The following is a 27,567-nucleotide window of genomic DNA, read 5'->3' on the forward strand; positions in this document are numbered from 1 at the left end:
CAACCCTCTCTACACTAGAAAACCTTGCACCCACCTGTTTGTCTTTTCATGTAGCCGACGGGGCCACGGAGCCGGGTCAGGCCAGTCACAGCAGCAACCCCAAATACCACTGGCCTGGTGATGAGAAACCCCTTAGGCTCCGTGGGGCACTACATAAATATTTTGATGGAAGTGCTTCTTTAAGTTGTTAGCACCAAGTTTAAGTGTATAGTAAGAAATACATTAAATTAATAAATGAAAGCAGAAAATAGTCCAGTGTGGAAGAAATGAGAAAGGATGACACTCACCATTTGTTGCAGTATTTAATAGTCTTGAAAATATCATACAAGCGGAGGAAGGGGAGATGATGGGGCATGTGTGGACTACGGCCGTTTTGCACACAAGTAGCACTTGAACAGGTCCAGTATAAATACTGCAATAAATGGTGAGTGCCATCCTTTCATTTCTTCCACACTGGATTACTTTCAGATGTCTAAATCTGGATTGAGCAACACCAACAATGAGTCTTCATTACTTGATCTCGGTATAGATTTGCTCGACTGCAGCAAACTATATCAACTGTGCCTATACCTTCATTATGTGTTTCAAATGAAAACAGAAAATAGGTAAATAGGTAAGCATCAAATAATGTAAAGGTCTCAAACTTTTTACATCCAGTATAATTGATTTCATATACCATTTGTAAAATCCTCCAGTATTAAGACAAAAATTACTATTCCATTTTCAACACATTCTTATTCTTCCTAATTATATGCTTTTTGCAAGTTAGGCATTTGTAGAAGCTTTAGCGTGTAACCATTACTTTATACTGCTCTGTTCAGATATAAATTCCGACATTTATGGACCTCAATTTTATGTGTTAGCCAAGGTTATATTATTACAACTGCTACTGACACTAAAGAAGAGCTAGGCCCATAACCCAAAGGGGATAGCTTGACAACTCACTCGATGGAAGCCTTGGGCACCAATGTGATTCATAAAGTGTTCATTTGTTCCAAGGGTGGCTCAATGAAGAAGAATGGGCAACTTGTGTATATATTTATATTCTTTTTGTTTTCATCACTTTTTTGTCTGACATCAATGCCAAAGATGCAGACTAATATTTTACACTTACAATTACAAAAGTCACATAAGAATTGTAGGTAGCGAATAGTGAATTCTCTAAGAGCTGGTTAGAAGAAATATTTTATTCTGCTTTAGATGTGCACTAGAACACCAGACAATGTCTATTTCTTAGAAACATGGATTTTATGTGTATATATGTGTATATATACTTAAGGAGTTATTCTCATTTTAAATAGGTAAAATGGCTGGTAAATACAAGCAACTTTGCACTTTACTAGCTATTAAAAATAACTTCCTTTGTTCTCAAGCAGGGATCTCCTTCAGAAGAAGTTGAGAGAAACCCTCTAGTTAGTTTAATAGCCTTGTGTACAATTCAGATTTTTAATGCAAATTGTATTATTTTTATTTTATTTTACAAAATTTTTTGGAGGGCTTAGTTTTCAAAATATTACTGAAATTTGTTGCATAAAATGTGATCACTATGTTCTTTTGGCATTTTAGGTCAGCATGTAAACTGTCCAAGAAAAAATATATTTCTTAGAGGAGTATTTCAATGCTCGCTGTGATTTTCTTCCGTTGGTCTACTCTGACCTTTCAATACAGCATTGAAATCTTATAATCATTTACTGTACTTGTCTACAGGCATACTCTGATCCTGTACAAACCATCTGGCTTCCTTTCATAAACTTCCTGCTAGCTGTTGCTGGTTTAACTCTGTTCACTCATGTAATGCCTCATTCTTAGTTGCCATGCTTGGGAGTAAACTCACTGTTGGATGAATTCCTGCTTGTGGTCTGCCCTAACCACACTTGGCATTGGTTCTACTACTACATAACTAGTATTGCTTGCTGTCTGCTTACCGAGCTCCTCTGTTCATTGGTCTCTAATTATGACCATTGCAAACACAAGTGTCCACATGTAATAAATTATAGTTACACTGTTGTCCTATTTATTTCACCTTTCTTATAAAAATAATGTATTGTGGTAAGCTGGAGCAACAATGTTATTTCTAACCACTAAATGATACATTAAGAATGAGAAATTATGAAATGTGCTGTGAGATAAGATATATAATATATTTAACATTACTGTATATAACATGAGCAATAATTGTAACAAAACACAACTTATAATGCACAGAATGCAAGCAATATAAACTTGCTAAAGTTATTTTTATAAATAAAGGCTGTGGAAAAAGAAAGCGCAATAGGGTCTTACACCAATAGTAGAAAGGGTAAGATGTGTATCACACTCACCTATAGTGGTTGTGCCAGTCACAACCACTATGCACGCATGTAAGAATCCGGGTCCCGGCAGCAGTCCCAAGGTATGGCTGATAACAGAGCGTAGACGGAGAAGGGTAGTAAATCCTCGCCAAGGACTCAATGGATTCAGAAGGAGATTAATGCTTCTTTTAATAACATGCACAGGTCAACACGTTTCAGGAGTCACAGATCCCTTCATCAGGACAGCAGGCAAGGAACATCAAATCTGTTACAATCGAAGTCTGAGTGGTTTAAAAACCATGTGATGACATCATGGGACCACCCACCTCATAAAAAAATCACTAAAAACCACACCCATTAAGGATCAGCATGACGTACTAACAAGCGGTAATACATTTCTGACCAAAAAAGGAGAAAAGAGTTTCATTATACATCAAAAATAAACTCAATCCTTAGTAAATTGTATTTAGAAAAAACAGTATTTCTTATAAGGAAAAAAACAAAAAATGGGAAAAAAACAAAAAAGAAAGAGTGGTTCATATGTTTAGAACCTAGTTCAGGGCTCCGGGACTCGGGAGTCATATAGTCGGGTTAGCGGGGAGGAAGGTTTTTTTACCACAAGACTATCCACCCGTGTCAAAAACCTTTAATGTAGCATAAAGTCTTAAGCCGATCTAAATGTATATGTTGTACTTTCGTATGGACATATTGGTATGGGAAAAGAAAAAGAAAAAGACAAGAAGTGTCAAGCAGTGATAATGACTGCTGTAGTCTCGGGGGAAAGAAAAAGAGAAGCGGGGGACAGAAAAAATGCGCACTGCGCATGTCTACCAAAGTTATTTTTATAAAATATCACTATCAAGACAATAAAAATCTTAACACTTTAAGGACAAAGCCAATTTTGCACTTAATGACCAGGCCATTATTTGTAATTCTGACCAGTGTCACTTTCGCAGGTTATAACTAGTGATGGGTGAACCCGAACTGTAGAGTTCGGGGTCAATACCGAACACATAGTGTTCGTGCACACGATCCCGAAACACAAGCTTTCCTGGGAAGTTTGTGTTACAGTTCAGGTCCAGTTCAGGTCCAGGGGGTTGGAAAAGCAAGCATTATTAAAACACATTATGATTATACTTACAGGTCCCGCGACACATCCTGGAGACCCACTCAGGTGCTGTCTCCTGACTGCTTCTGCTTCAGGGTCTTATCATTAAGTTCCGGGGGTATTCACTGCACTGCTGTCACTCAGCAGTCTTTGGCTGTTTTCGGCCGTGTTCACAGTGACTTCAGGGTTCACCCGAGTCCATTGCTCATGGACTCAATTGAACTTTGACTGTCACTGTGCGAGTCTCGCATCGGTATCACCCGGCACGGAGCACAATCTCCTGACAGGAGCGGGTCGGCTGTATGTCTTTCCATGCAACTGAGGCACTCCTGTCTGGAGATTGTGTGCCATCCGGGGTGATGCAATGGGAGACTTGCAGGAGTCTACGCAAGTGAAATCATACCCTCAGTGTCAGAGTGTTTCTCGCTCTGTAGAGACACTTGTCTGCACAGAGTGATGAAGCTGAGCTGACACTGCTCTACCTGTGGACTATGTCGGACTAAGGAATTTTTATAATAAAGATGGAGTCTCTAAGTGGTTTTTTTTTGTTTTCTTTCTAATAAAAAAAATGTCTGTGTTATTTTTTTTTTTTAATGTTTACTAGAAATTCATGGTGGCCATTTCTAATTTGGCGCGACACCATGAATTTCGGGCTTAGTAGTACCAGCTTAGAATACAAAGCTGGTATTAACCCCTTTATTACCCAGCATGTCACCGCCATCAGGGCCCCTGGTCGAGCCGGGTAAAATGCCTTGAAATGTCGCTAAGAAACAATGCGCCATTTCCAGGGGCGGCCGAGGGCTTCGGTTTTTAGCATGGGGAGCCCAGAATGCTTAGGCCTTACCACGCTGAGAATCCCAGCCCCCAGCTGCCTGTTTTTTCCTGACTAGCGATCAAAATACGGCGGGAGCCCACACATTTTTTTTAAATTACTTTTTTAAATAATTAAAAAAAAATTAATGCGCTTCCTGTATTTTGATTGCCAGCCAAGGTAAAGCCAGGCAGATGGGGGTGGCAGCTTTATCTGCACTGAGAATCAAAAATACTGTGGAGCGCTAGGTCATTTTTTTAAAATTATTTATTTTATTTATTTTTACACAACTATATGTGTAAGGAACCCAACAGCCAATCACAGACGCTGTCAAGCAGAATGGGCGTCTGTGATTGGCTGATGGAGTAACCTTGAATCTACCCATACATTCTAAATGCGAGAATGTATGGGCTGGTTTCAGGTTACTCCAGCATTCAATCACAGACGCTCACTCTGTGACAGCATCTGTGATTCTCTGTTATTTTAACAGTAAAATAAAACAACACAGATAATAAAATATTTTATTAGAAATAAAACAGATGACACTTAAGACTCCATCTTTATTACCCAAAAAAACCTCCTCTGATGTAATCCAAAGGTGGGCGAGCATCTTCAGCTCTGCTACATCTGTGCGAGAAGACAAACACAGGTCTGCTCACAAAGACTCAGCTGAGAGCTGTCAGAGACTTCACCCGACTGTATAGCTGAGGCCGGTCAGCTATGACACGATCTGACGTGTCAGGCAGTCCTCTCCGCCAGCCCCACGTATGTAACCACCACATTTTGAATAAATGAACCCTCTGCACAGCAAGAACTGGTGAGTGCCATTTTTTCTTCTAAAAGTGCTTGTGAATAATTGTCTTCTAAAATGAGCACACCAGAGCAGCACCGATATTAGCCTGTTTGCTACGGACACTGATTTTTCAGGAGAGCAAGTGTGTGAAACAGTTCCCCAGATTCTACTCTAACTTGCTGAACTTTCCATTTCTACTTCCTGCATTGGACAGAGCTACTAAAATGGTGCAATACCAGAATGCTATAGTTGAAGAATTGTTAAAAAAAATAGCCATCTGACAACGCTGGTGGCAGAGGTAATGGTCCCTTGGGCAATCAAGGAGCAGAGATAATTGAAACATACCTGGTCCATCAGAGGCAGTGGAACACTTTTAAAAATCAGGGACAGTTTCATTAAACACTTCAAGTGCTCAGGCCCTGATGCACATATTACTCTGATAAGGAGGGAAAAATTCTGCAAGATGATGGAGTACCTAGCTGACCATACTACTATCCTCAGTAATTGCTCTGTGCCACACAACTATTGGGTATTATTGTTGGACATGTGGCAGGAACTGCCTCTTTACGATTTTTAGGTTCTGGCATGCACTGCAGCTAGCGTTTTGTGAAAGAGAGTTTTTAGTGCCACCGGGGGCATAGTAACTCATAGGCACATCCACCTCTTAACTGACAATGCTGACAGGCTGACTCCTATCAAAATGAACAAGGCCTGAATTGACCTAGGCTTCTCAACTACACTGGATGACAGCAGCTGAACCTAAAGTCAACAAAAATATTCCTTTTTTTTTGTGTTGCATTACCATACCCCCTCAGAGCGGAGGGGGTATGGAAAAGGAGATGCAAATGCACGCCTACTGCGTTTCACTACGCCCCTAATTGAGATCGGAATCGTTAACACAGTTGCTGTGTGACAGGGTCCCGACGATTTGCAAGATCGTTATACGGGACGCATGCTCGTTCCTAAAGTCGTTATGTATGACACCTCACATGCGATTTCAACAACGACTCAGCAACGATCCAGGAAGTGTGATGTAGTAGCGATCTTGTTCACAATCTCGTTATGCGTGACTGGACCTTAACTGTTCTTTTTTCCTCCCCACAGAGTCATGCATAATTTCCTGTCTGTTCCACCTCCTCTCACACTGTGGATCCTCCCACACCCAGCCCCCATGTCCTAGGCAATGTGTCAACACAGCATCACTGAGCTCTCTGCTTCCTCCAGCCATGTCTGCACAGCCAGACACCTCCCCCATTCTGACGCTCCACCCAGCTCATCATATGACACTACATCCTGGTGCCTGTCCATTGGTCCTGTGAGCCACAATTGTCCTCGCGCCCGCTCACAAATCACAAGTGCTCTCTATCTCCCTGTAGCACCACTAAGACAGTGGTAGATACCTCATCATACCCAGCAACGCCACTTTCAGGCTACTATACCTCCTTGGAACCTATGTGCATGGTATGCTTATTCTGTATGAGATCTCATAGCCCTGCTATATAATGTATTTAAGTGTTTATAAATCATTTACATTCTTTAGGTACCTCCTTACCAGTTTTCTCCTATTATAATTTCACATCCCATCCTGACCTCACAGTGACTCATAGTGTCCTGCCTGATACTTCCCAGCATCACATATCCTTATATACTCCTATGTTTTCTAGTGTATATATCTGTTTATTTACTTTACCCATCCCTGTTTCTTGTTACAGTTTATAGCACACTGATGAAGGACTTTTGACCGAAAGGTCTGTGCTTGTGCTGTTTCCTACAAGTTTTTCACAATAAAAGCCACTGTTCACCTTGATCCTGAGTGCAAAGTTTCTGCACTTACTATACTTGAGATGGTTTTGGACTCTACTTGTGCACCACTCCAGAAGTGCCGTGTGTATCTACTTACTTCTAATATACGGCAGTACTTGCACATAGTTCATACGCTTTACCAGTCTAGAAGTTCCACTCCTTCCAAGTGGGAATAAAAGGTTTTCAAAGGCCCTCCTCTAAGTCTCTTTCAGGGTGTAGTGCAATCCCACCTTTAAATTCTTCCTAGGCCTTGCACTAAGTGCATAGGTTTTAGCAGTGTAGAAGTCCCACTGGTTTTAAAATTCTTTCTCTGGACTGGTTTCTCTGAGAAAATGGCCATGGAAAGTGACTCACCACACACTTCATGAGGGCTTAGGTGTGCCAATTTTGGGTACTCCCTGCCTCTCAATGAGTGCCTAGGTTTTTAACAGTTTGGGAGTCAGAATGTTTTAGAAATTGTACAAGAATTGAATCAGAGTACCCCCCTACGTCTCTTATTGGCTGTATTGCAATGCCTCCCTGTAATTTTAGCTAGGCCTCACTCTGAGTGCATAGCTTTTACCAGTTTCATAGTCAGATTCTTTTTACCAGATTTGAATCAGAGTCTCTGATTTATGTCACTTGCTGGCTACATAGCAGTCCATCCTTATAATTGTTGGTAGCCGTTGCACTTACTGCATAGGCTTTACTAGTCTAGCAGTCTCAATCCTTAAAAATGGTCAAAAATTGTTGTCTGTGGCTCTCCTCTCTGTGTCTTCCAGGGGTTATTGCAGTCCCTCCTTCTAATTTTGGCAGGTTTAGTGCATAGCCGTTATGAGTGTAGTGGTCCCACTATCTAACACTTTTAACAGAATGTGTATGAAACCCCCCTTTATGTCTAATACATGGTGTATCTGATTCCCTATTCCTTCTAATTTTTGCCAGTTCTTGCATTGATTGCATAGGCTTTGTGAGTTTCTGAGTCACACCTTCATAAATTAAACAGGATGTCTCTGACCATATCACACACCACACATGCTCAGATAAAGTAGTAAAACATTAAAATTAATTCTACCGGTGACTACCTGCATGTGTACTTTTATTCACCCCAATTCTATGTCATCTAATGTAGTCACAGGCGACTACGAAATATGGAGTGATGGCTCGCCTACTAAGGCTATGTTCACGCAGTCCATTTTTTTGCAGCTTTTTTAATGAATTTTATGCAAATTAAAAGCTCACTTTACAGTACTAGCAAAATCTATGTGATTTCATAAATCTAATGCATGCAATTATTGTTTTTTCCTGGCTGAATAGAAACAGTGCTGCATTTTTGAAGGAACACTAAGTGTGAACATAGCCTAAGGCAGTCATGGCGAACCTTTTACAGGCCGAGTGCCCAAACTGTAGCCCTAAACCCAATTTTTTTTCCGAAGTACCAACCAATCCTATTATATAAAGAATTGATTTTAATCTTACCTTTGCCGTCTTCTCTTCAGCAGGGGGCATCATGCTCATGCATGCTTACCACCCATTGGAGCTGAGCCCCTGCCCTTTCCAGACACAGCAGTTGGATTAATCTTTCTTTTAAAAAAATTGCAGCATATTAGACAGAGATTTTAGCATGGAATGCAATCAGATGTCACCCTGTAATCCACATCTACATTTCAAAGTCTGAACATCTTGAAATCCCATAATGACGTACGAGTGGCTCCCCTCCCCATCATTGTGTAGTTCTGTCCCCCTTCCTCGGCCACTTCCTGGTAAACATGTCCCCCATCCTGATATATATTTTCTACATTCTAGTATATTTGTCCCCATCACGGCCCCATCCTGGTAAATGTCCTCCATCCTGGTAAATGTTACCCATTCTGGCATGTTCACCCATGCTGGTAAATGTACCCCATCCTGACATATTGCCCATCCTTGTAAATGTTCCCCCATACCGGCATGTACCCCATTCCTGGTAAATGTTCCCAATCCTGGTTAATTTACCCCATCCAGGTAAATGTACCCCTTCCTGGTAAATGTACCCTATCGTGGCATGTTTCCTCCATCCTGGCATGCATGTTTCCTCCATCCTGGCATGCATGTTTCCTCCATCCTGGCATGCATATTTTCCCCATCCTGGCATGCATGTTTCCCCATCCTGGCATGCATGTTTCCTCCATCCTGGCATGCATGTTTCCTCCATCCTGGCATGCATGTTTCCTCCATCCTGGCATGCATGTTTCCTCCATCCTGGCATGTATGTTTCCTCCATCCTGGCATGCATGTTTTCCCCATCCTGGCATGCATGTTTCCCCATCCTGGCATGCATGTTTTCCCCATCCTGGCATGCATGTTTTCCCCATCCTGGCATGCATGGTTCCCCCCCATCCTGGCATGCATGTTTTCCCCATCCTGCCATGCATGTTTCCCCATCCTGGCATGCATGTTTCCCCCCCATCCTGGCATGCATGTCCCCTCCCCCCCATCCTGGCATGCATGTCCCCCCCCATCCTGGCATGTGTGTTCTCCCACCCCATGCTGGCATGTGCGTTCTCCCACCCCACGCTGCCATGTGCGTTCCTCCACCCCATGCTGCCATGTGCGTTCCCCCACCCCACGCTGCCATGTGCGTTCCCCCACCCCACGCTGCCATGTGCGTTCCCCCTCTCCCACCCCACGCTGCCATGTGCGTTCCCCCACCCCCACCCCACGCTGCCATGTGCGTTCCCCCACCCCTACCCCACGCTGCCATGTGCGTTCCTCCACCCCCACCCCACGCTGCCATGTGCGTTCCCCCTCTCCCACCCCACGCTGCCATGTGTGTTCCCCCTCTCCCACCCCACGCTGTCATGTGCGTTCCCCCTCTCCCACCCCACGCTGCCATGTGCGTTCCCCCTCTCCCACCCCACGCTGCCATGTGCATTCCCCCACCCCCCCGCTGCCATGTGCGTTCCCCCTCTCCCACCCCACGCTGGCATGTGCGTTCCCCCTCTCCCACCCCACGCTGCCATGTGCGTTCCCCCTCTCCCACCCCACGCTGCCATGTGCGTTCCCACTCTCCCACCCCACGTGCATTCCCCCACCCCATGTGCATTCCCCCACCCCATGCTGGCGCTGCCGCACACGAGTTATAAAAAAAAAAAAAAAAAGCAACACACACCTTACCTTCCTGCACCCGCTCCACCGCTGCACGCTGCTCAGTTCCCACGCGGCCAGCAGACGTTGCTGGCGCCGCTCTCTGACGCTCCTCCGTCTCCTAGGCAACACACCTGCAGCCTGGGGGAGGAGGAGTGTCAGAGTGGAGGAGAAATGTCTCCTCCGCTCCAACACAGATTTGATCTGCCGGCGCGACTGCACTAGCAGACCAAAACTGCAGGATCGGGCGACAGCACGCGTGCCAACAGAATGGGCTCAGCGTGCCCCTGGTGGCACGCGTGCCATAGGTTCGCCATCATTGGCCTAAGGCATAGAGGAGACTTTTTTTTCTCTTTTTTGATTTGCCTTACATACATCTCATTATACAGGAAAGAATGTTTCCTAACATTTTTTCATTTAACATTTATTTTATCTTTGGCTTTGTATTTTTTTTGCCAGTCCATTAAAGTGGTGTAATACTCTGACATGGTTTTCATGGGAGTCAGAGATGTGTTCAGGCATCTTCCCCATACTGTTCCCGTTCTATTTCAGCAGTGTTTCCATCCATTTCTGTGATTTCCAGGCCCCTCTGAAACATCCCTGTGGGTCTGCTATAAAAATGCATACATTTCCCAATTACTTCCATTATATTCCTTACTCAAGACATGCACTTACATGCTCGCCCATCACTATTATGTCTTACTAATACTGTAATTTCAACATGAGCATTGCAGCAGTGGAAATATGACATTGCTTGCCAACGTTGCAAATCAGTGGCAGACTAAGTTCTGTAATGTGTGTGTCATGATTCCGATGTGCAGAACATTCTGTATCGTTCTGCTATGCTCTCCTGCAGAGCCGGTATATGTTGCTTATGGTGCAGAGTGTTTTGCAGGATGAATGCTCTGGTGGTTCTTTTCACAGCACTGGGTTTCATGCTGGTCCTGAGAGGTGCTCTTGCAGATGCTTCTCGTTCCCAGTGATTGCTCTGCTTCTTTAGGGCGCATGTTAGCTCAGGATGCCGCCAGTCGTATTTCCTGTTTACAGTTGTGCTATTGGCTCCTGTGGTGTTCAGTGTTCTGATCTTAGTCTCTCGACTCCAGACTGCTGTTTTCTCGTCTCTGCCTGATCTCCCCTGTTTCTGTTGTCACTTCCTGGCTTCTGAACTTGGACTTTCTCCTGACCAAGTCCCCGCCTGCTCCCTGTATTTTGTACATACTCTCCTGGAACCCTGACCTTCGGCTTGTATCTTGACCTCATCTCTGTCTGCCTCCCATGTACTGTCGTTTCCTGCTGATTTATGATCTTGGCCTGTGTGACTACCTCTACATTTACGGCATACAAGTAGTGTCTAGCTCCACCTTGTGACAGTCATCCCATTATGTATGCGCAGAGTTCAGGCATATAAATAGGGAACCCTCCTCTATATTATCCATGTGCCACATTAGTTATGATCAACCCCTTTAAACACTGAACTCTCATAAGTTTGATGAATTTATTGATTTTCTTTTCTGAGCATTCATGGCCTTTTTTTGCATGGTTTCAAAGTTTATCATAATTAATACTATTCTAATTTATCACTGCTTCTGTAATAAATGATGACAAATTTGCAGGCAGGGTAGAATATAATTGTAGTCAAGCATTAGCTATGTACTCTTTGGCGTGGGGAGGATGCAGTGATTGAACTCTGAAATAAAGGTTCATGTATTACATTTTTTTTTCGTCAGCACAGAAATGTTTTGGTGAGTCATTGTAACTGTAGGCACTGACTGACACATCATAGAGTGAATAAAATAAAGAAAAACAAGCAAAAGAAAACTCCCCGTAGCAGCTCTGTGATGCCTGCCAAGAACCTTACTGCACACTTGGATTTCAGACCTGTAATCCATAAATTGTCTTGGTAGAGGCTGGCAGCAGTAGTCTAGTCGGGTGTTGTTATTGTGTCATTTTGACAAATGAAAGTGCAGTCCACAAAAATTATTACATCCAATGTCACACTTACAGAGCTTTCTCAAGTAGTTTTATCTACTAAGATATCCTTCTATATCAGCAGTTCTGTTGCCATATATCAATAAGATGTGTTTACATTTCTTCCACTGTCCAGATCTTATCTGTGAACGTCAAATTAGTTTTGTACTGTAGAACCTCAAATAGTGAGCATCAGCACATGTCTATTTTAAACATTTTTTTTTCCATGATTTTTTTCTCATTGATTTCTTTGAGCTACCTTCTTATGACTTTTAAATCTGCTTGGAAAGTTGCAAAAGTTCTCCCTGTGGCTAAAATAATTCAATGTACGTGACTATGCAACACTTGACTGCATTTCTCGGGAGTGTTTGGTATAAAAAAGGTCACTAAAGTGGTACAAATGCAAAGCTGTTCTCATCATGGGAAGGAATCAAACTAATGTTTTGCATATGTGCTCAAAGCATGCACTGATGTCACCCATAAAAGTAAATAGCTACACAAAGTTCAAGTAAATTCCAATAGATTTGCACTATATTGTGCCCTGTAACTGAATTTGAAACTAGGTATTCTCTTGTATCTTTGAAGCAAAAACATGATTTCAAATCAGTTTGATGCATTTTAAATATAGAACGGTTTTCTATTTACTAAATATTCATGTGAAATTTCATGGGAAGAGATTAAGATATTATATCAATCCAATCAATTGTTATATGTAAGAACCAATTAATGGAAGAACCTACTCTACAACCGTTCCAGTTCCTTACAGACCACAATACCACAGTTTAGCAGCTCATTTGCCTCGGAATTTTAATTCAAAGCAACTCACTCTGTACTTAGAAAGGAGGGTGGGGGGGGCTAAGACTATGTGCACAAACGGCGATTTTTAAGCGTTTGAGTCACAAATCTGAATGCCTATCTTATGCCAGTGGAGCACCAAAGGGGGTCATGGAAGATACCCGTCACCGGGCCGGTGAAGGTCAGGGGATGTCATGGGTGCCCCTGCCTGGTCTCGTGACCCCGAGGTGTCCACGGAGTGGGAATGGGTGATGGGGATAGTTTGTCTTGTGACGCCACCTGCGGTATGCGGCCATGAAATAGCCTCCACTGCTGTCGCTGTCCTTCGGGGCAGATGGTAGTAGTAGCTTAGGAGTTTCTGGTCCCCACTGGTAGAGCGTGCCCCAGGGAGGATGATGAGAGGAGTAGTGATGGCGGGCGCGAAAGCGCGGGGCGCCGCCAAGGAAATGCAGACACAGTCTCTGTTGGTTCAAGGTTTCTTTACTCACAGCCCTGGTTCGCTCGGGAGATGCCGATCACTGCCGTGATGGGCCCCAGTCAATCCCGGATCCGGTAGAGGTCAGAACCTGTACAGTGGAAAGTAAGTCCTTCCTCCTTGTGCCTTTAGAGATGGATCCCCATGGCCTGAAGCTTCTTGGGGACCCCGGTTCTTGGAAAAGTGTTTACTCATGTCCTGTATGCAGGTGCTGCGGGTCCGTTGTGGGGCTTGCCTTGAAACACGAACCCGGATTCTATGTAGCACTGTGCTCCAGGAACTGTGGGGGCCGGAGGTACTGTATGTGCAATAACCCTGGCCTGCAAATTTTGGTGGACAACGTGAAGTATAATCCACCCTAGGATTCTGTACCCTGTTTCTGCAATTAAGCTCTCCCCTCGGCGACCGTATTGACTCCTGCGTCCCACCAGAGCCACTGGTGAAAACTTGACTGGAGTACTGTGTCTAACTTCCTGTGTGTTTGCTTCTAACTCCCCCTGGTTACTGCTCCTCCCATCCCAGGGTCCCACCACTAGTGGATTGGGGGGTCCCAGGTATGGTGGTATCCTAAAGACCCAACCACATTGGCAACCCCTTTTGACCCAAACCTAGCCTGGTCCACGGTAAAGGAGGGCAGCCTGCTGTGTGTGTGAATTGGTGTGTTGTGAAATCGGTACCGACCTCCTTGGGATCCAGGATGAGTACCACAGCTTAAGTGAGGTGCAATACCCTGTGGCGACTGAAACCTCAGGGGTGCCACATTCCCCCACAGCAAATGGCAGCACTCCCGGGCTGCAACCAAACAAAGTTAGTACACCGCAATTTTTAGTAGGCAATAAACAGATAATATTCTTCCCTTAATGGGAGGCACCATCACATTAACGTTGCAATACATGTTAACTCCTTATGGTTCAAGTTTGAACATGGTTAATCAAAGCATTTTTCAAGTACTAGTCATTAGCAGCATAAATCATCGACATTATAAAACTGATTCAAGTATCAAGCACATAAAACATTCTAGTCAACATTATAAAACTGGTTTAAGTATCAAGCACATAAAACATTCTGGTCAGCATTATAAAACTTATTCACTTATCAAACATGTAAAACTTTCTACTATAACATGATAAAAGGATGGAAAGACGGCAGAGTCCTTATGTGCCACCCATTGGTGCACCGCTCCTGGTTAGCAGACATCCTCTGCAAGTTCACAAGTCACCCTAATTTTAGAAGCGTGCATAACTGGTGCAACTATATACAAATCAGTTTTGACGACTGACAGTTCTGTGGCCCAGTTGTCCATCAAACGCAAAAAAATCAACCTATCAATAACGCAAAAAATATCAACCGTATTTAAAACAACAGTTCCATTCCTGGGGGTAGTGGAACTCCTGACCGGCTGGTCTCAGAGAGCTGTCTCCCAGAGTCTGGGTACACCTGTCCCATTTTCCGGGTGTACAAGGTGTTTGGCGAGAAGTGGGGACTGGCTCAGGATGTACCTCTGGAGTGGATGTTAGTGCTGCTGCTGCCTCCAGGTGACACAGTCCCACGTCCAGGACATGCCAGCCCCACTCTCCCCGGTGTCGAGTGTAGGTCACCAGGATACAAATCCCTTACAGAGTGACCCTTACGGAGGCGGTACTCCACATCTTGGTGGGACACAAAGACCACCTTGGACAGTCCCTACCTCGAGATGAAGCCCCACCCCCACTAAGTCTAACTGGGTGACTGTGCCCACCCATAGCGTTCCCCGGTCTGCTGGTTTGACCTTCCGGAGCTGCTGTTTAGCTGCCAGGTTGCAGGCCTCCACCATCCGTTCTTGGCGCTTCTGGTCTAAGGAATCCAGCTGGGAATTCAGGAATGGTGGCCAGGCAGACAGTCTATGGATCACCCCCCGCACCGCTTGGCATGGTGGAGGGGACTTCAAGCATGGCATGGCACTCCCCCTAGGTTATCCCCGGGAGGATGCCTTCCAGCTCACTGGTCTGAGCCCCAGTCCCTGGCCCCAGTCCTTGGCCCCAAGTCAGAGGCGGCTAGGTTAAGGGTAGCTGACTCCTCGAATGCCTGTGCGCAGTCAGTAGCCGGGTCTTCAGCTGCCTGGGAGTCGGTAGCCGGGTCTTCAGCTGCCTGGGGGTTGATAGTTGGATCATCAGCTGCCGGGGAGTCGGTAGCCGGGTCATCAGCTGCCAGGGAGTCGGTAGCCAGGTCATCAGCTGCTTGGGTGTCAGCGGCCGGATCAGGTGCATCTGCGACCGGCGGTTGCTGATGGCTTTGTGGGGCCTGGAGGGTGTCACCGATGGCGGGAGTGACCAGGAACCCTGCTTCCTCTGCTGCAGGATCTTCCTCCTCCAGGATTGGCAGCTCCCGTTCTTCATGGGCCCACATAGCTCCCACCATCCCCATCATGGATGCCTCCCAGTCCTGGATGGTGTCCAGCTGCATCCTGCTCAGCTGCCAGCTCACCCGAGCCTCATCCGCCTCCATCTCACTGGCACTCCAGAATTGAGGGCATACCGGTGTTGCCCCATGATGGTTAGGGTTTGCAATTGCTGACACCCTGCGTCTCAGGTGGTCCCGGTACGTCTGCTCTCTTTGGGCTCCAAGATCCGACTCCTTTTCGGTTAGTTTTGTTTCCTCCTTCCCCTTGCATAGGAGGGGGCGGTCATCAATTTTCACGCCACTCTCCTTGCCAACCCACAAAGGGCAGGCATTCTTTAACCACTTGTTGTACTGCAATGGCGACTGTCTTTTCAATAAATCCAGTTTTAACACAGTTCTGTAAGGCGGACATAACCCATTTTAGCCTGGGCACGTTATCCTGTTCGTGACGTCAAGTGGAGCACCAAAGGGGGTCGGGGGAGATACTTGTCACTGGGCCGGGGATGGTCAGGGGATGGCACGGGTGGCCCTGCCCGGTTTCATGACCCTGATGTGTCCACGGAGGGGGAATGGGTGATGGGGATAGTTTGTCTCGTGATGCCACCTGCGGTATGCGGCCAGTCGCTGTACTCCGGGGCGGATGGTAGTAGCAGCTAAGGTGTTTCTGCTCCCCACAGTTTAAGTGGGCCCTGGGGAGAATGATGAGGGGTGTAGTGATGGTGGGCGCCGGCAAGGAAAGGCAGACACAGTCTTTGCGTGTTCAAGGTTTCTTTACTCACAGTCCTGGTTTGCCCGGGAGATACCGGTCACCACCGTGATGGGCCCCAGTGAATTCCAGATCTGTTAGAGGTCAGAACCAGTACAGTGGATGGTGGGCCCTTCCTCCTTACACCTTTAGAGATGGATCCTCGTGGCCTTAAGCTTCTTGGGGACCCCGGTTCTTGGAACAGTGTTTACTCCCGTGTCGTATGCAGGTGCCGTGGGTCCGTTGTGGGGCAAGCCTTGGAACACGACCCCGGATCCTATGTAGAACTGTGCAATGCCCCTGGCCTGCAGATTTTGGTGGACAATCTGAAGTATAATCCACCCTAGGATTTTGCTCCCTGTTTCTGCGCCATCCCGAGGGAGCAATTAAGCTCTCCCCTCGATGACCGTATTGACTCCTGCGTCCCTCCAAAGCCACTGGTGAAAACCCGACTGCTCTGTTCTCTCCTGCTGGAGAACTGTGTCTAACTTCATGCATGCAAAAAAAGGAAGAAAAAATCGGGCACTGCAGCACAAAGTCTGTGGAGTGGAGTCGTACTTACAGACCTGGTATGTAGCTGTCAATGGATTAGATTAGCAACTTCAGGTGGTGCTTAACCTACAGCACAGTCATTGTTCTGAAGAATCCAAGCAAAGGAAGAAAGGCGGCATCTCACCATGAGGTTTTTCAGCTATATTCAAAGCATGTGAATTACAGCATGTGGGGGAGAGGGGAGTGCGGGAGTGGCAAGCAGACGACGGCCGTTACGTGCTGTAACAAGCGCTTTGACTAGTCAAAGCGCTTGTTACAGCGTGTAACAGCCGTCGTCCGCTTGCTGCTCCCGCACTCCCCTCTCCCCCACATGCTGTAATTCACATGCTTTGAATAAAGCTGAAATACCTCATGGTGAGATGCCATTTTTCTTCCATTGCTTGGATGTGTATAACTTCCTGTGTGTTTCCTCCTAACTCCCCCTGGTGGCTGCTCCTCCCGCCCTAGGTTCCTGCCACTAGTTGATTGGGGGTCCCAGGTGTGGTGGTATCCTAAAGACCAAACTACGTTGGCGACTCCTTTTGACCCAAACCTAGCCTGGTCCACGGTAAAGGAGGGCTGCCTGCTGTGTGTGTGAATTGGTGTGTTGTGAAACCGGTACCGACCTCTTTGGTATCCAGAATCCATGAAGCCTCATTGATGCCACACCAGCAAACTCAATGAAAATTCTGAAGTGTAGTGCACATGTTGCTTAATTTTTCCTTGCAGAATTCGTGCAGAAAATTGGTGCGTTTTTGCCTGCGTTTTTCCGCTCTTCCAGCTATTGACTTCATTATAAAAATGCTGGGCACAAATGCACCAATAACGCACCAGTAAAGCAAAGCACATTTTTCTGCCAAAACAGGCAGATTTCGTGCAGAAAATTTCTCCACTCAGCATGTGCACATAGCTTTGGGCTCTACCCATAAGGATAGGTACGAAGCAGCTTCTCCATTAAAATATGATAAACACTTGTTGCTTTTCAATGAGAAAACAGGAGAAATCAGTTTGTAGATGGCTAAGCTTTAGATAGATAATACTTCTTGCACAGTTATTGTACTACATATGACAACATAAGGGCATTGAGAAGTTTTGAGTTATGGCGAGACAAATACTGTATTTAAAACTAATAAATATAGTGAAGTAAGTTTTCAAAAATATTAAGGTGCTTATTAAATGTGTTTTTAGAATAAAATGTAACTAAATATAACATTTATAACATTTATAGACATTTTCCATTTCCTCATTCTTTATAAAGGTTTAAAATGATAAACCAGCAACTGATTTAAAGCCATCCATGACCATGACCAGGTTCGGGGAATATGAATGAGCTCTAAACATTGAGTAGCTCTAAACATTTATGTAAAGCTTCTGAAATTAGATTTAGGGTACACTCACACGAGCATATGAATTGGACAAGTGCTATAAGGGAGAGCAGATGGTCAGCTTTCTTCTCATCCAGATTCTGGATGAGAAAAGTCGCAGCATGCTGCGATTGTCAGCGAGAGCCATGTCACTCGCACCCATACAAGTCTATGGGCGTGCGTGAAACATTGGACTGCACTCGGATGACATCCTAGTGTAATGCGATAATCACATCAGCTGACAATGGAGGAGATGGGGAGATTAATCTCTCCGTCTCCTCAGCTTCTTCCCTCTTCTCCGCAGCTGTGATTCGATCGCAGGATCGGATCAAAGTTGGATGAAACTCAGCTAACATTGGCAGCACAGAGGCAGCCTTGGGACATTAGCATATCGCATCTGATGTCATACCATCGTGTGAATCCAACCTTAGGCAGAGCGTACATAGTATCAAGTCAACATTTTTTTCCTCTGGATATTGTTTAAAGAAATGATTGATTGATTGATTACTGGCTGCAAAACTATCATAACTTAAAATAAAAAACAAATCACAGCCAGGTTGTTTGACATTTAACCCCTTCACCATCCTGACCAGGCCTTTCTTTCAATTCTGACCACTGTAATTTTATGAGGTAATAACTCTGTAATGCTTCAATGGAGCCCAGTGATTCTGAGAAGTTTTTTTTTTTACATATTGTACTTCATGTTAGCGGTAAATTTAGGGCTATATTTTTTCCATTTATTTGTGAAAATATTGAAAATATGGAGAAAATGTTGCCATTTTTAAACTTTGATTAAAGATTATCATCAATTTCTCATTTTTACAACCGAATTTACAAAAATATTTTTTTTAAAAGAGGTTATACGGCTTATTTTACTTATTTTTTATTTCATTATTGGGCTACATTGGGGCAGGTAAGAAGATAGCAACTACCTACCTGCCCTGCTGTCAGCCCCTCTCCCCCAGCTCAGAGCGGCCGTGATTTTGCTGCTTCCTGTATTGATACGTCAACAGGGGCTGGACCTTGTTGATAGGCATCACAGCCGACGTCATGTTGCCGCCCTGCAGCCAACCAGGTACAGTGCGATGAGCCCCCGCCCCTCTCATCCCTCCCCGCCCCCTCCCCATATGCTGTACTCTTCCCTGCTCCCTGTGCGCTGCTATCTGTGCCATGTATGTGCCCAGGTCTTGGATAAACAGGGTTGTCCTCTGTCTAGGACACCATCAGTGCTATTTGCCACAGCTCATTGTGATGTATGGGACCCGGGTAACCATGTCTCCCCTCCCCCATGTGCTGTCTCTCTCCTCACACTGTGATGAATGCAGCCTCCTGCGCTCCTGGCTTTTGAATACAGCCAGGAGCACAGTGCAGGGACATCACCTGACACCAGCGAACAACAGCACTGAGCTCTGCATCACCTAGCTGTAAGAAGGCTGCACTCATCACAGCATGGAGGAAAAGTTAAAGCATGGGTGAGAGAGGGGGGCGGAGAAGAGATTGCAGGGGTAGAAAGAGTGCACCGGTGGGAGATAGAGCAGGGGTATGGGGTGCTGGGGGCAGAGGAGAGAGTGCAGGGGGAGATAAGACAGTGCATGGATAAGAGACAGAGAAGGGAGAAGGGGTGCTGGGGGGCAGAGGAGACAGAGTCCATGAGGGTAGATTTTATTTATTATATAACTCTAGGTGTGTGTGGGTGGGTGTATGTGTGTGTGTGTATTTTTCCTATAGACTCACATTGGGGGCTATATATAGTCTTCATGACATAGTATTCATTTATCTGTCAGGTGCTGGGGCAGAATACTGACAGCCAATGAGTGTGCAGAGGGTGTGCAGGGGGCGGGGCTGGACAGTAAGGCTGAGCGGTGCCAGCTCTGACTGTGAGGTTTGGCACAGGAAGAGGTCATGTTTGGTTGAGCTGCAGGTAAACAAAAAGCTGCAGAGAATAAAGGGATAATTAAAGAGGAACAAAAGTTAAAGGTGTTTTATATAACAATACAGCACAGATTAGCTTAAATGTATGTCGGACAACTGCTTTAAGGATCACATCACATTTCAAGTGACCTTAAGAGTAGAGATGAGCGAACCGGTCCCGGTTCGGCTCGAGGCGGTTCGCCGAACGGGGGGTCTGGCTCGAGTTCGGCTCGTCGAACGTTCGACGAACCGAACTCGAGCCCATAGGAAACAATGGCAGGCAATCACAAACACAGTAAAACACCTAGAAAACACCCTCAAAGGTGTCCAAAAGGTGACAAACAACTCACAACACAACACAAACACATGGGAAAGTGACAAGGACATGTACTCATGCGAAAACAAAACAGCTGGACAAGGAAAAAGAGGAGGACACACAGATATAGGCATGGCACGCCCTTCTAAAGTCATGTAAAACACCGCAAGGTGACTCCAAGCGGAGTCTCCCTTTTTTCCAAAAATTGGGCCCCACACACCCACCCCTTCAGTGGCAGCAGTTGTGCCCCAGTTGTACACTTCACAGCTAGATTTGCATCAAGCACATTCAAAAATACGCCATTCTTATCCGTCCCCAGGATGACACCGGGGTAGGTAGCAAAGTCTTTCCTGATCCCAGCTCTGTTCATCTTGGCTTCTTTTAAAAACACAGCAAGCAAGGGTTACTCCAAGCGGAGTCTCCCTTTTTTCCAAAAATTGGGCCCCACACACACCCACCCCTTCAGTGGCAGCACTTGGGCCCCAGTTGTACACTTCACAGCTAGATTTGCATCAAGCACATTCAAAAATACGCTATTCTTAACCGTCCCCAGGATGACACCGGGGTAGGTAGCAAAGTCTTTCCTGATCCCAGCTCTGTTCATCTTGGCTTCTTTTAAAAACACAGCAAGCAAGGGTTACTCCAAGCGGAGTCTCCCTTTTTTCCAAAAATTGGGCCACACAGACACCCACCCCATCAGTGGCAGCACTTGGGCCCTAGTTGCAAACAGGATGTTTTGATTTGCATCAAGCACATTCAAAAATACGCTATTCTTAGCCGTCCCCAGGATGACACTGGGGTAGGTAGCAAAGTCTTTGCTGACCCATGACTTGTTCATCTTGGCTTCTTTTAAAAACAATGTAAGCAAGGGTTACTCCAAGCGGAGTCTCCCCTTTTTTCCAAAAATCGGGCCCCACACACACCCACCCATTCAGTGGCAGCAGTTGTGCCCCAGTTGTACACTTCACAGCTAGATTTGCATCAAGCACATTCAAAAATACGCCATTCTTATCCGTCCCCAGGATGACACCGGGGTAGGTAGCAAAGTCTTTCCTGATCCCAGCTCTGTTCATCTTGGCTTCTTTTAAAAACACAGCAAGCAAGGGTTACTCCAAGCGGAGTCTCCCTTTTTTCCAAAAATTGGGCCACACAGACACCCACCACATCAGTGGCAGCACTTGGGCCCTAGTTGCAAACAGGATGTTTTGATTTGCATCAAGCACATTCAAAAATACGCTATTCTTAGCCGTCCCCAGGATGACACCGGGGTAGGTAGCAAAGTCTTTGCTGACCCATGACTTGTTCATCTTGGCTTCTTTTAAAAACAATGTAAGCAAGGGTTACTCCAAGCGGAGTCTCCCTTTTTTCCAAAAATTGGGCCACACAGACACCCACCCCATCAGTGGCAGCACTTGGGCCCTAGTTGCAAACAGGATGTTTTGATTTGCATCAAGCACATTCAAAAATACGCTATTCTTAGCCGTCCACAGGATGACACCGGGGTAGGTAGCAAAGTCTTTCCTGATCCCAGCTCTGTTCATCTTGGCTTCTTTTAAAAACACAGCAAGCAAGGGTTACTCCAAGCGGAGTCTCCCTTTTTTCCAAAAATTGGGCCACACAGACACCCACCCCATCAGTGGCAGCACTTGGGCCCTAGTTGCAAACAGGATGTTTTGATTTGCATCAAGCACATTCAAAAATACGCTATTCTTAGCCGTCCACAGGATGACACCGGGGTAGGTAGCAAAGTCTTTCCTGATCCCAGCTCTGTTCATCTTGGCTTCTTTTAAAAACACAGCAAGCAAGGGTTACTCCAAGCGGAGTCTCCCTTTTTTCCAAAAATTGGGCCACACAGACACCCACCACATCAGTGGCAGCACTTGGGCCCTAGTTGCAAACAGGATGTTTTGATTTGCATCAAGCACATTCAAAAATACGCTATTCTTAGCCGTCCCCAGGATGACACCGGGGTAGGTAGCAAAGTCTTTGCTGACCCATGACTTGTTCATCTTGGCTTCTTTTAAAAACAATGTAAGCAAGGGTTACTCCAAGCGGAGTCTCCCTTTTTTCAAAAATTGGGCCACACAGACACCCACCCCATCAGTGGCAGCACTTGGGCCCTAGTTGCAAACAGGATGTTTTGATTTGCATCAAGCACATTCAAAATACGCTATTCTTAGCCGTCCACAGGATGACACCGGGGGTAGGTAGCAAGTCTTTCCTGATCCCAGCTCTGTTCATCTTGGCTTCTTTTAAAAACACAGCAAGCAAGGGTTACTCCAAGCGGAGTCTCCCTTTTTTCCAAAATTGGGCCACACAGACACCCACCCCATCAGTGGCAGCACTTGGGCCCTAGTTGCAACAGGATGTGTTTGATTTGCATCAAGCACATTCAAAAAATACGCTATTCTTAGCCGTCCACAGGATGACACCGGGGTAGGTAGCAAAGTCTTTCCTGATCCAGCTCTGTTCATCTTGGCTTCTTTTAAAACACAGCAAGCAAGGGTTACTCAAGCGGAGTCTCCCTTTTTTCAAAAATTGGGCCACACAGACACCCACCCCATCAGTGGCAGACACTTGGGCCCTAGTTGCAAACAGGATGTTTTGATTTGACATCAAGCACATTCAAAAATACGCTATTCTTAGCCGTCCCCAGGATGACACTGGGGTAGGTAGCAAAGTCTTTGCTGACCCATGACTTGTTCATCTTGGCTTCTTTTAAAAACAATGTAAGCAAGGGTTACTCCAAGCGGAGTCTCCCCTTTTTTCCAAAAATTGGGCCCCACACACACCCACCCATTCAGTGGCAGCAGTTGTGCCCCAGTTGTACACTTCACAGCTAGATTTGCATCAAGCACATTCAAAATACTACGCCATTCTTATCCGTCCCAGGATGACACCGGGGTAGGTAGCAAAGTCTTTCCTGATCCCAGCTCTGTTCATCTTGGCTTCTTTTAAAAACACAGCAAGCAAGGGTTACTCCAAGCGGAGTCTCCCTTTTTTCCAAAATTGGGCCACACAGACACCCACCCCATCAGTGGCAGCACTTGGGCCCTAGTTGCAAACAGGATGTTTTGATTTGCATCAAGCACATTCAAAAATACGCTATTCTTAGCCGTCCCCAGGATGACACTGGGGTAGGTAGCAAAGTCTTTGCTGACCCATGACTTGTTCATCTGGCTTCTTTTAAAAACAATGTAAGCAAGGGTTACTCCAAGCGGAGTCTCCCCTTTTTTCCAAAAATTGGGCCCCACACACACCCACCCATTCAGTGGCAGCAGTTGTGCCCCAGTTGTACACTTCACAGCTAGATTTGCATCAAGCACATTCAAAAATACGCCATTCTTATCCGTCCCCAGGATGACACCGGGGTAGGTAGCAAAGTCTTTCCTGATCCCAGCTCTGTTCATCTTGGCTTCTTTTAAAAACACAGCAAGCAAGGGTTACTCCAAGCGGAGTCTCCCTTTTTCCAAAAATTGGGCCACACAGACACCCACCACATCAGTGGCAGCACTTGGGCCCTAGTTGCAAACAGGATGTTTTGATTTGCATCAAGCACATTCAAAAATACGCTATTCTTAGCCGTCCCAGGATGACACCGGGGTAGGTAGCAAAGTCTTTGCTGACCCATGACTTGTTCATCTTGGCTTCTTTAAAAACAATGTAAGCAAGGGTTACTCCAAGCGGAGTCTCCCCTTTTTTTCAAAAATTGGGCCACACAGACACCCACCACATCAGTGGCAGCACTTGGGCCCTAGTTGCAAACAGGATGTTTTGATTTGCATCAAGCACATTCAAAAAATACGCTATTCTAGCCGTCCCCAGGATGACCCCGGGGTAGGTAGCAAAGTCTTCCTGATCCCAGCTCTGTTCATCTTGGCTTCTTTTAAAAACACAGCAAGCAAGGGTTACTCCAAGCGGAGTCTCCCTTTTTTCCAAAAATTGGGCCACACAGACACACCCACCCCATCAGTGCAGCACTTGGGCCCTAGTTGCAAAACAGGATGTTTTGATTTGCATCAAGCACATTCAAAAATACGCTATTCTTAGCCGTCCCCAGGATGACACCGGGGTAGGTAGCAAAGTCTTTCCTGATCCCAGCTCTGTTCATCTTGGCTTCTTTTAAAAACACAGCAAGCAAGGGTTCTCCAAGCGGAGTCTCCCTTTTTTCCAAAAATTGGGCCCGCACAGACACCCACCCCATCAGTGGCAGCACTTGGGCCCCTAGTTGCAAACAGGATGTTTTGATTTGCATCAAGCACATTCAAAAATACGCTTATTCTTAGCCGTCCCCAGGATGACACTGGGGTAGGTAGCAAAGTCTTTGCTGACCCATGACTTGTTCATCTTGGCTTCTTTTAAAAACAATGTAAGCAAGGGTTACTCCAAGCGGAGTCTCCCCTTTTTTCCAAAAATTGGGCCCCACACACACCCCACCCATTCAGTGGCAGCAGTTGTGCCCCGTTGTTGTACACTTCACAGCTAGATTTGCATCAAGCACATTCAAAAATACGCCATTCTTATCCGTCCCCAGGATGACACCGGGGTAGGTAGCAAAGTCTTTCCTGATCCCAGCTCTGTTCATCTTGGCTTCTTTTAAAAACACAGCAAGCAAGGGTTACTCCAAGCGGAGTCTCCCTTTTTTCCAAAAATTGGGCCACACAGACACCCACCACATCAGTGGCAGCACTTGGGCCCTAGTTGCAAACAGGATGTTTTGATTTGCATCAAGCACATTCAAAAATACGCTATTCTTAGCCGTCCCCAGGATGACACCGGGGTAGGTAGCAAAGTCTTTGCTGACCCATGACTTGTTCATCTTGGCTTCTTTTAAAAACAATGTAAGCAAGGGTTACTCCAAGCGGAGTCTCCCTTTTTTCCAAAAATTGGGCCACACAGACACCCACCCCATCAGTGGCAGCACTTGGGCCCTAGTTGCAAACAGGATGTTTTGATTTGCATCAAGCACATTCAAAAATACGCTATTCTTAGCCGTCCACAGGATGACACCGGGGTAGGTAGCAAAGTCTTTCCTGATCCCAGCTCTGTTCATCTTGGCTTCTTTTAAAAACACAGCAAGCAAGGGTTACTCCAAGCGGAGTCTCCCTTTTTTCCAAAAATTGGGCCACACAGACACCCACCCCATCAGTGGCAGCACTTGGGCCCTAGTTGCAAACAGGATGTTTTGATTTGCATCAAGCACATTCAAAAATACGCTATTCTTAGCCGTCCACAGGATGACACCGGGGTAGGTAGCAAAGTCTTTCCTGATCCCAGCTCTGTTCATCTTGGCTTCTTTTAAAAACACAGCAAGCAAGGGTTACTCCAAGCGGAGTCTCCCTTTTTTCCAAAAATTGGGCCACACAGACACCCACCCCATCAGTGGCAGCACTTGGGCCCTAGTTGCAAACAGGATGTTTTGATTTGCATCAAGCACATTCAAAAATACGCTATTCTTAGCCGTCCCCAGGATGACACTGGGGTAGGTAGCAAAGTCTTTGCTGACCCATGACTTGTTCATCTTGGCTTCTTTTAAAAACAATGTAAGCAAGGGTTACTCCAAGCGGAGTCTCCCCTTTTTTCCAAAAATTGGGCCCCACACACACCCACCCATTCAGTGGCAGCAGTTGTGCCCCAGTTGTACACTTCACAGCTAGATTTGCATCAAGCACATTCAAAAATACGCCATTCTTATCCGTCCCCAGGATGACACCGGGGTAGGTAGCAAAGTCTTTCCTGATCCCAGCTCTGTTCATCTTGGCTTCTTTTAAAAACACAGCAAGCAAGGGTTACTCCAAGCGGAGTCTCCCTTTTTTCCAAAAATTGGGCCACACAGACACCCACCCCATCAGTGGCAGCACTTGGGCCCTAGTTGCAAACAGGATGTTTTGATTTGCATCAAGCACATTCAAAAATACGCTATTCTTAGCCGTCCCCAGGATGACACTGGGGTAGGTAGCAAAGTCTTTGCTGACCCATGACTTGTTCATCTTGGCTTCTTTTAAAAACAATGTAAGCAAGGGTTACTCCAAGCGGAGTCTCCCCTTTTTTCCAAAAATTGGGCCCCACACACACCCACCCATTCAGTGGCAGCAGTTGTGCCCCAGTTGTACACTTCACAGCTAGATTTGCATCAAGCACATTCAAAAATACGCCATTCTTATCCGTCCCCAGGATGACACCGGGGTAGGTAGCAAAGTCTTTCCTGATCCCAGCTCTGTTCATCTTGGCTTCTTTTAAAAACACAGCAAGCAAGGGTTACTCCAAGCGGAGTCTCCCTTTTTTCCAAAAATTGGGCCACACAGACACCCACCACATCAGTGGCAGCACTTGGGCCCTAGTTGCAAACAGGATGTTTTGATTTGCATCAAGCACATTCAAAAATACGCTATTCTTAGCCGTCCCCAGGATGACACCGGGGTAGGTAGCAAAGTCTTTGCTGACCCATGACTTGTTCATCTTGGCTTCTTTTAAAAACAATGTAAGCAAGGGTTACTCCAAGCGGAGTCTCCCCTTTTTTCCAAAAATTGGGCCACACAGACACCCACCACATCAGTGGCAGCACTTGGGCCCTAGTTGCAAACAGGATGTTTTGATTTGCATCAAGCACATTCAAAAATACGCTATTCTTAGCCGTCCCCAGGATGACACCGGGGTAGGTAGCAAAGTCTTTCCTGATCCCAGCTCTGTTCATCTTGGCTTCTTTTAAAAACACAGCAAGCAAGGGTTACTCCAAGCGGAGTCTCCCTATTTTCCAAAAATTGGGCCACACAGACACCCACCCCATCAGTGGCAGCACTTGGGCCCTAGTTGCAAACAGGATGTTTTGATTTGCATCAAGCACATTCAAAAATACGCTATTCTTAGCCGTCCCCAGGATGACACCGGGGTAGGTAGCAAAGTCTTTCCTGATCCCAGCTCTGTTCATCTTGGCTTCTTTTAAAAACACAGCAAGCAAGGGTTACTCCAAGCGGAGTCTCCCTTTTTTCCAAAAATTGGGCCACACAGACACCCACCCCATCAGTGGCAGCACTTGGGCCCTAGTTGCAAACAGGATGTTTTGATTTGCATCAAGCACATTCAAAAATACGCTATTCTTAGCCGTCCCCAGGATGACACTGGGGTAGGTAGCAAAGTCTTTGCTGACCCATGACTTGTTCATCTTGGCTTCT

Source organism: Anomaloglossus baeobatrachus, chromosome 2, assembly GCF_048569485.1.
Source record: "Anomaloglossus baeobatrachus isolate aAnoBae1 chromosome 2, aAnoBae1.hap1, whole genome shotgun sequence".
Classification (NCBI taxonomy): Eukaryota; Metazoa; Chordata; class Amphibia; order Anura; family Aromobatidae; genus Anomaloglossus; species Anomaloglossus baeobatrachus.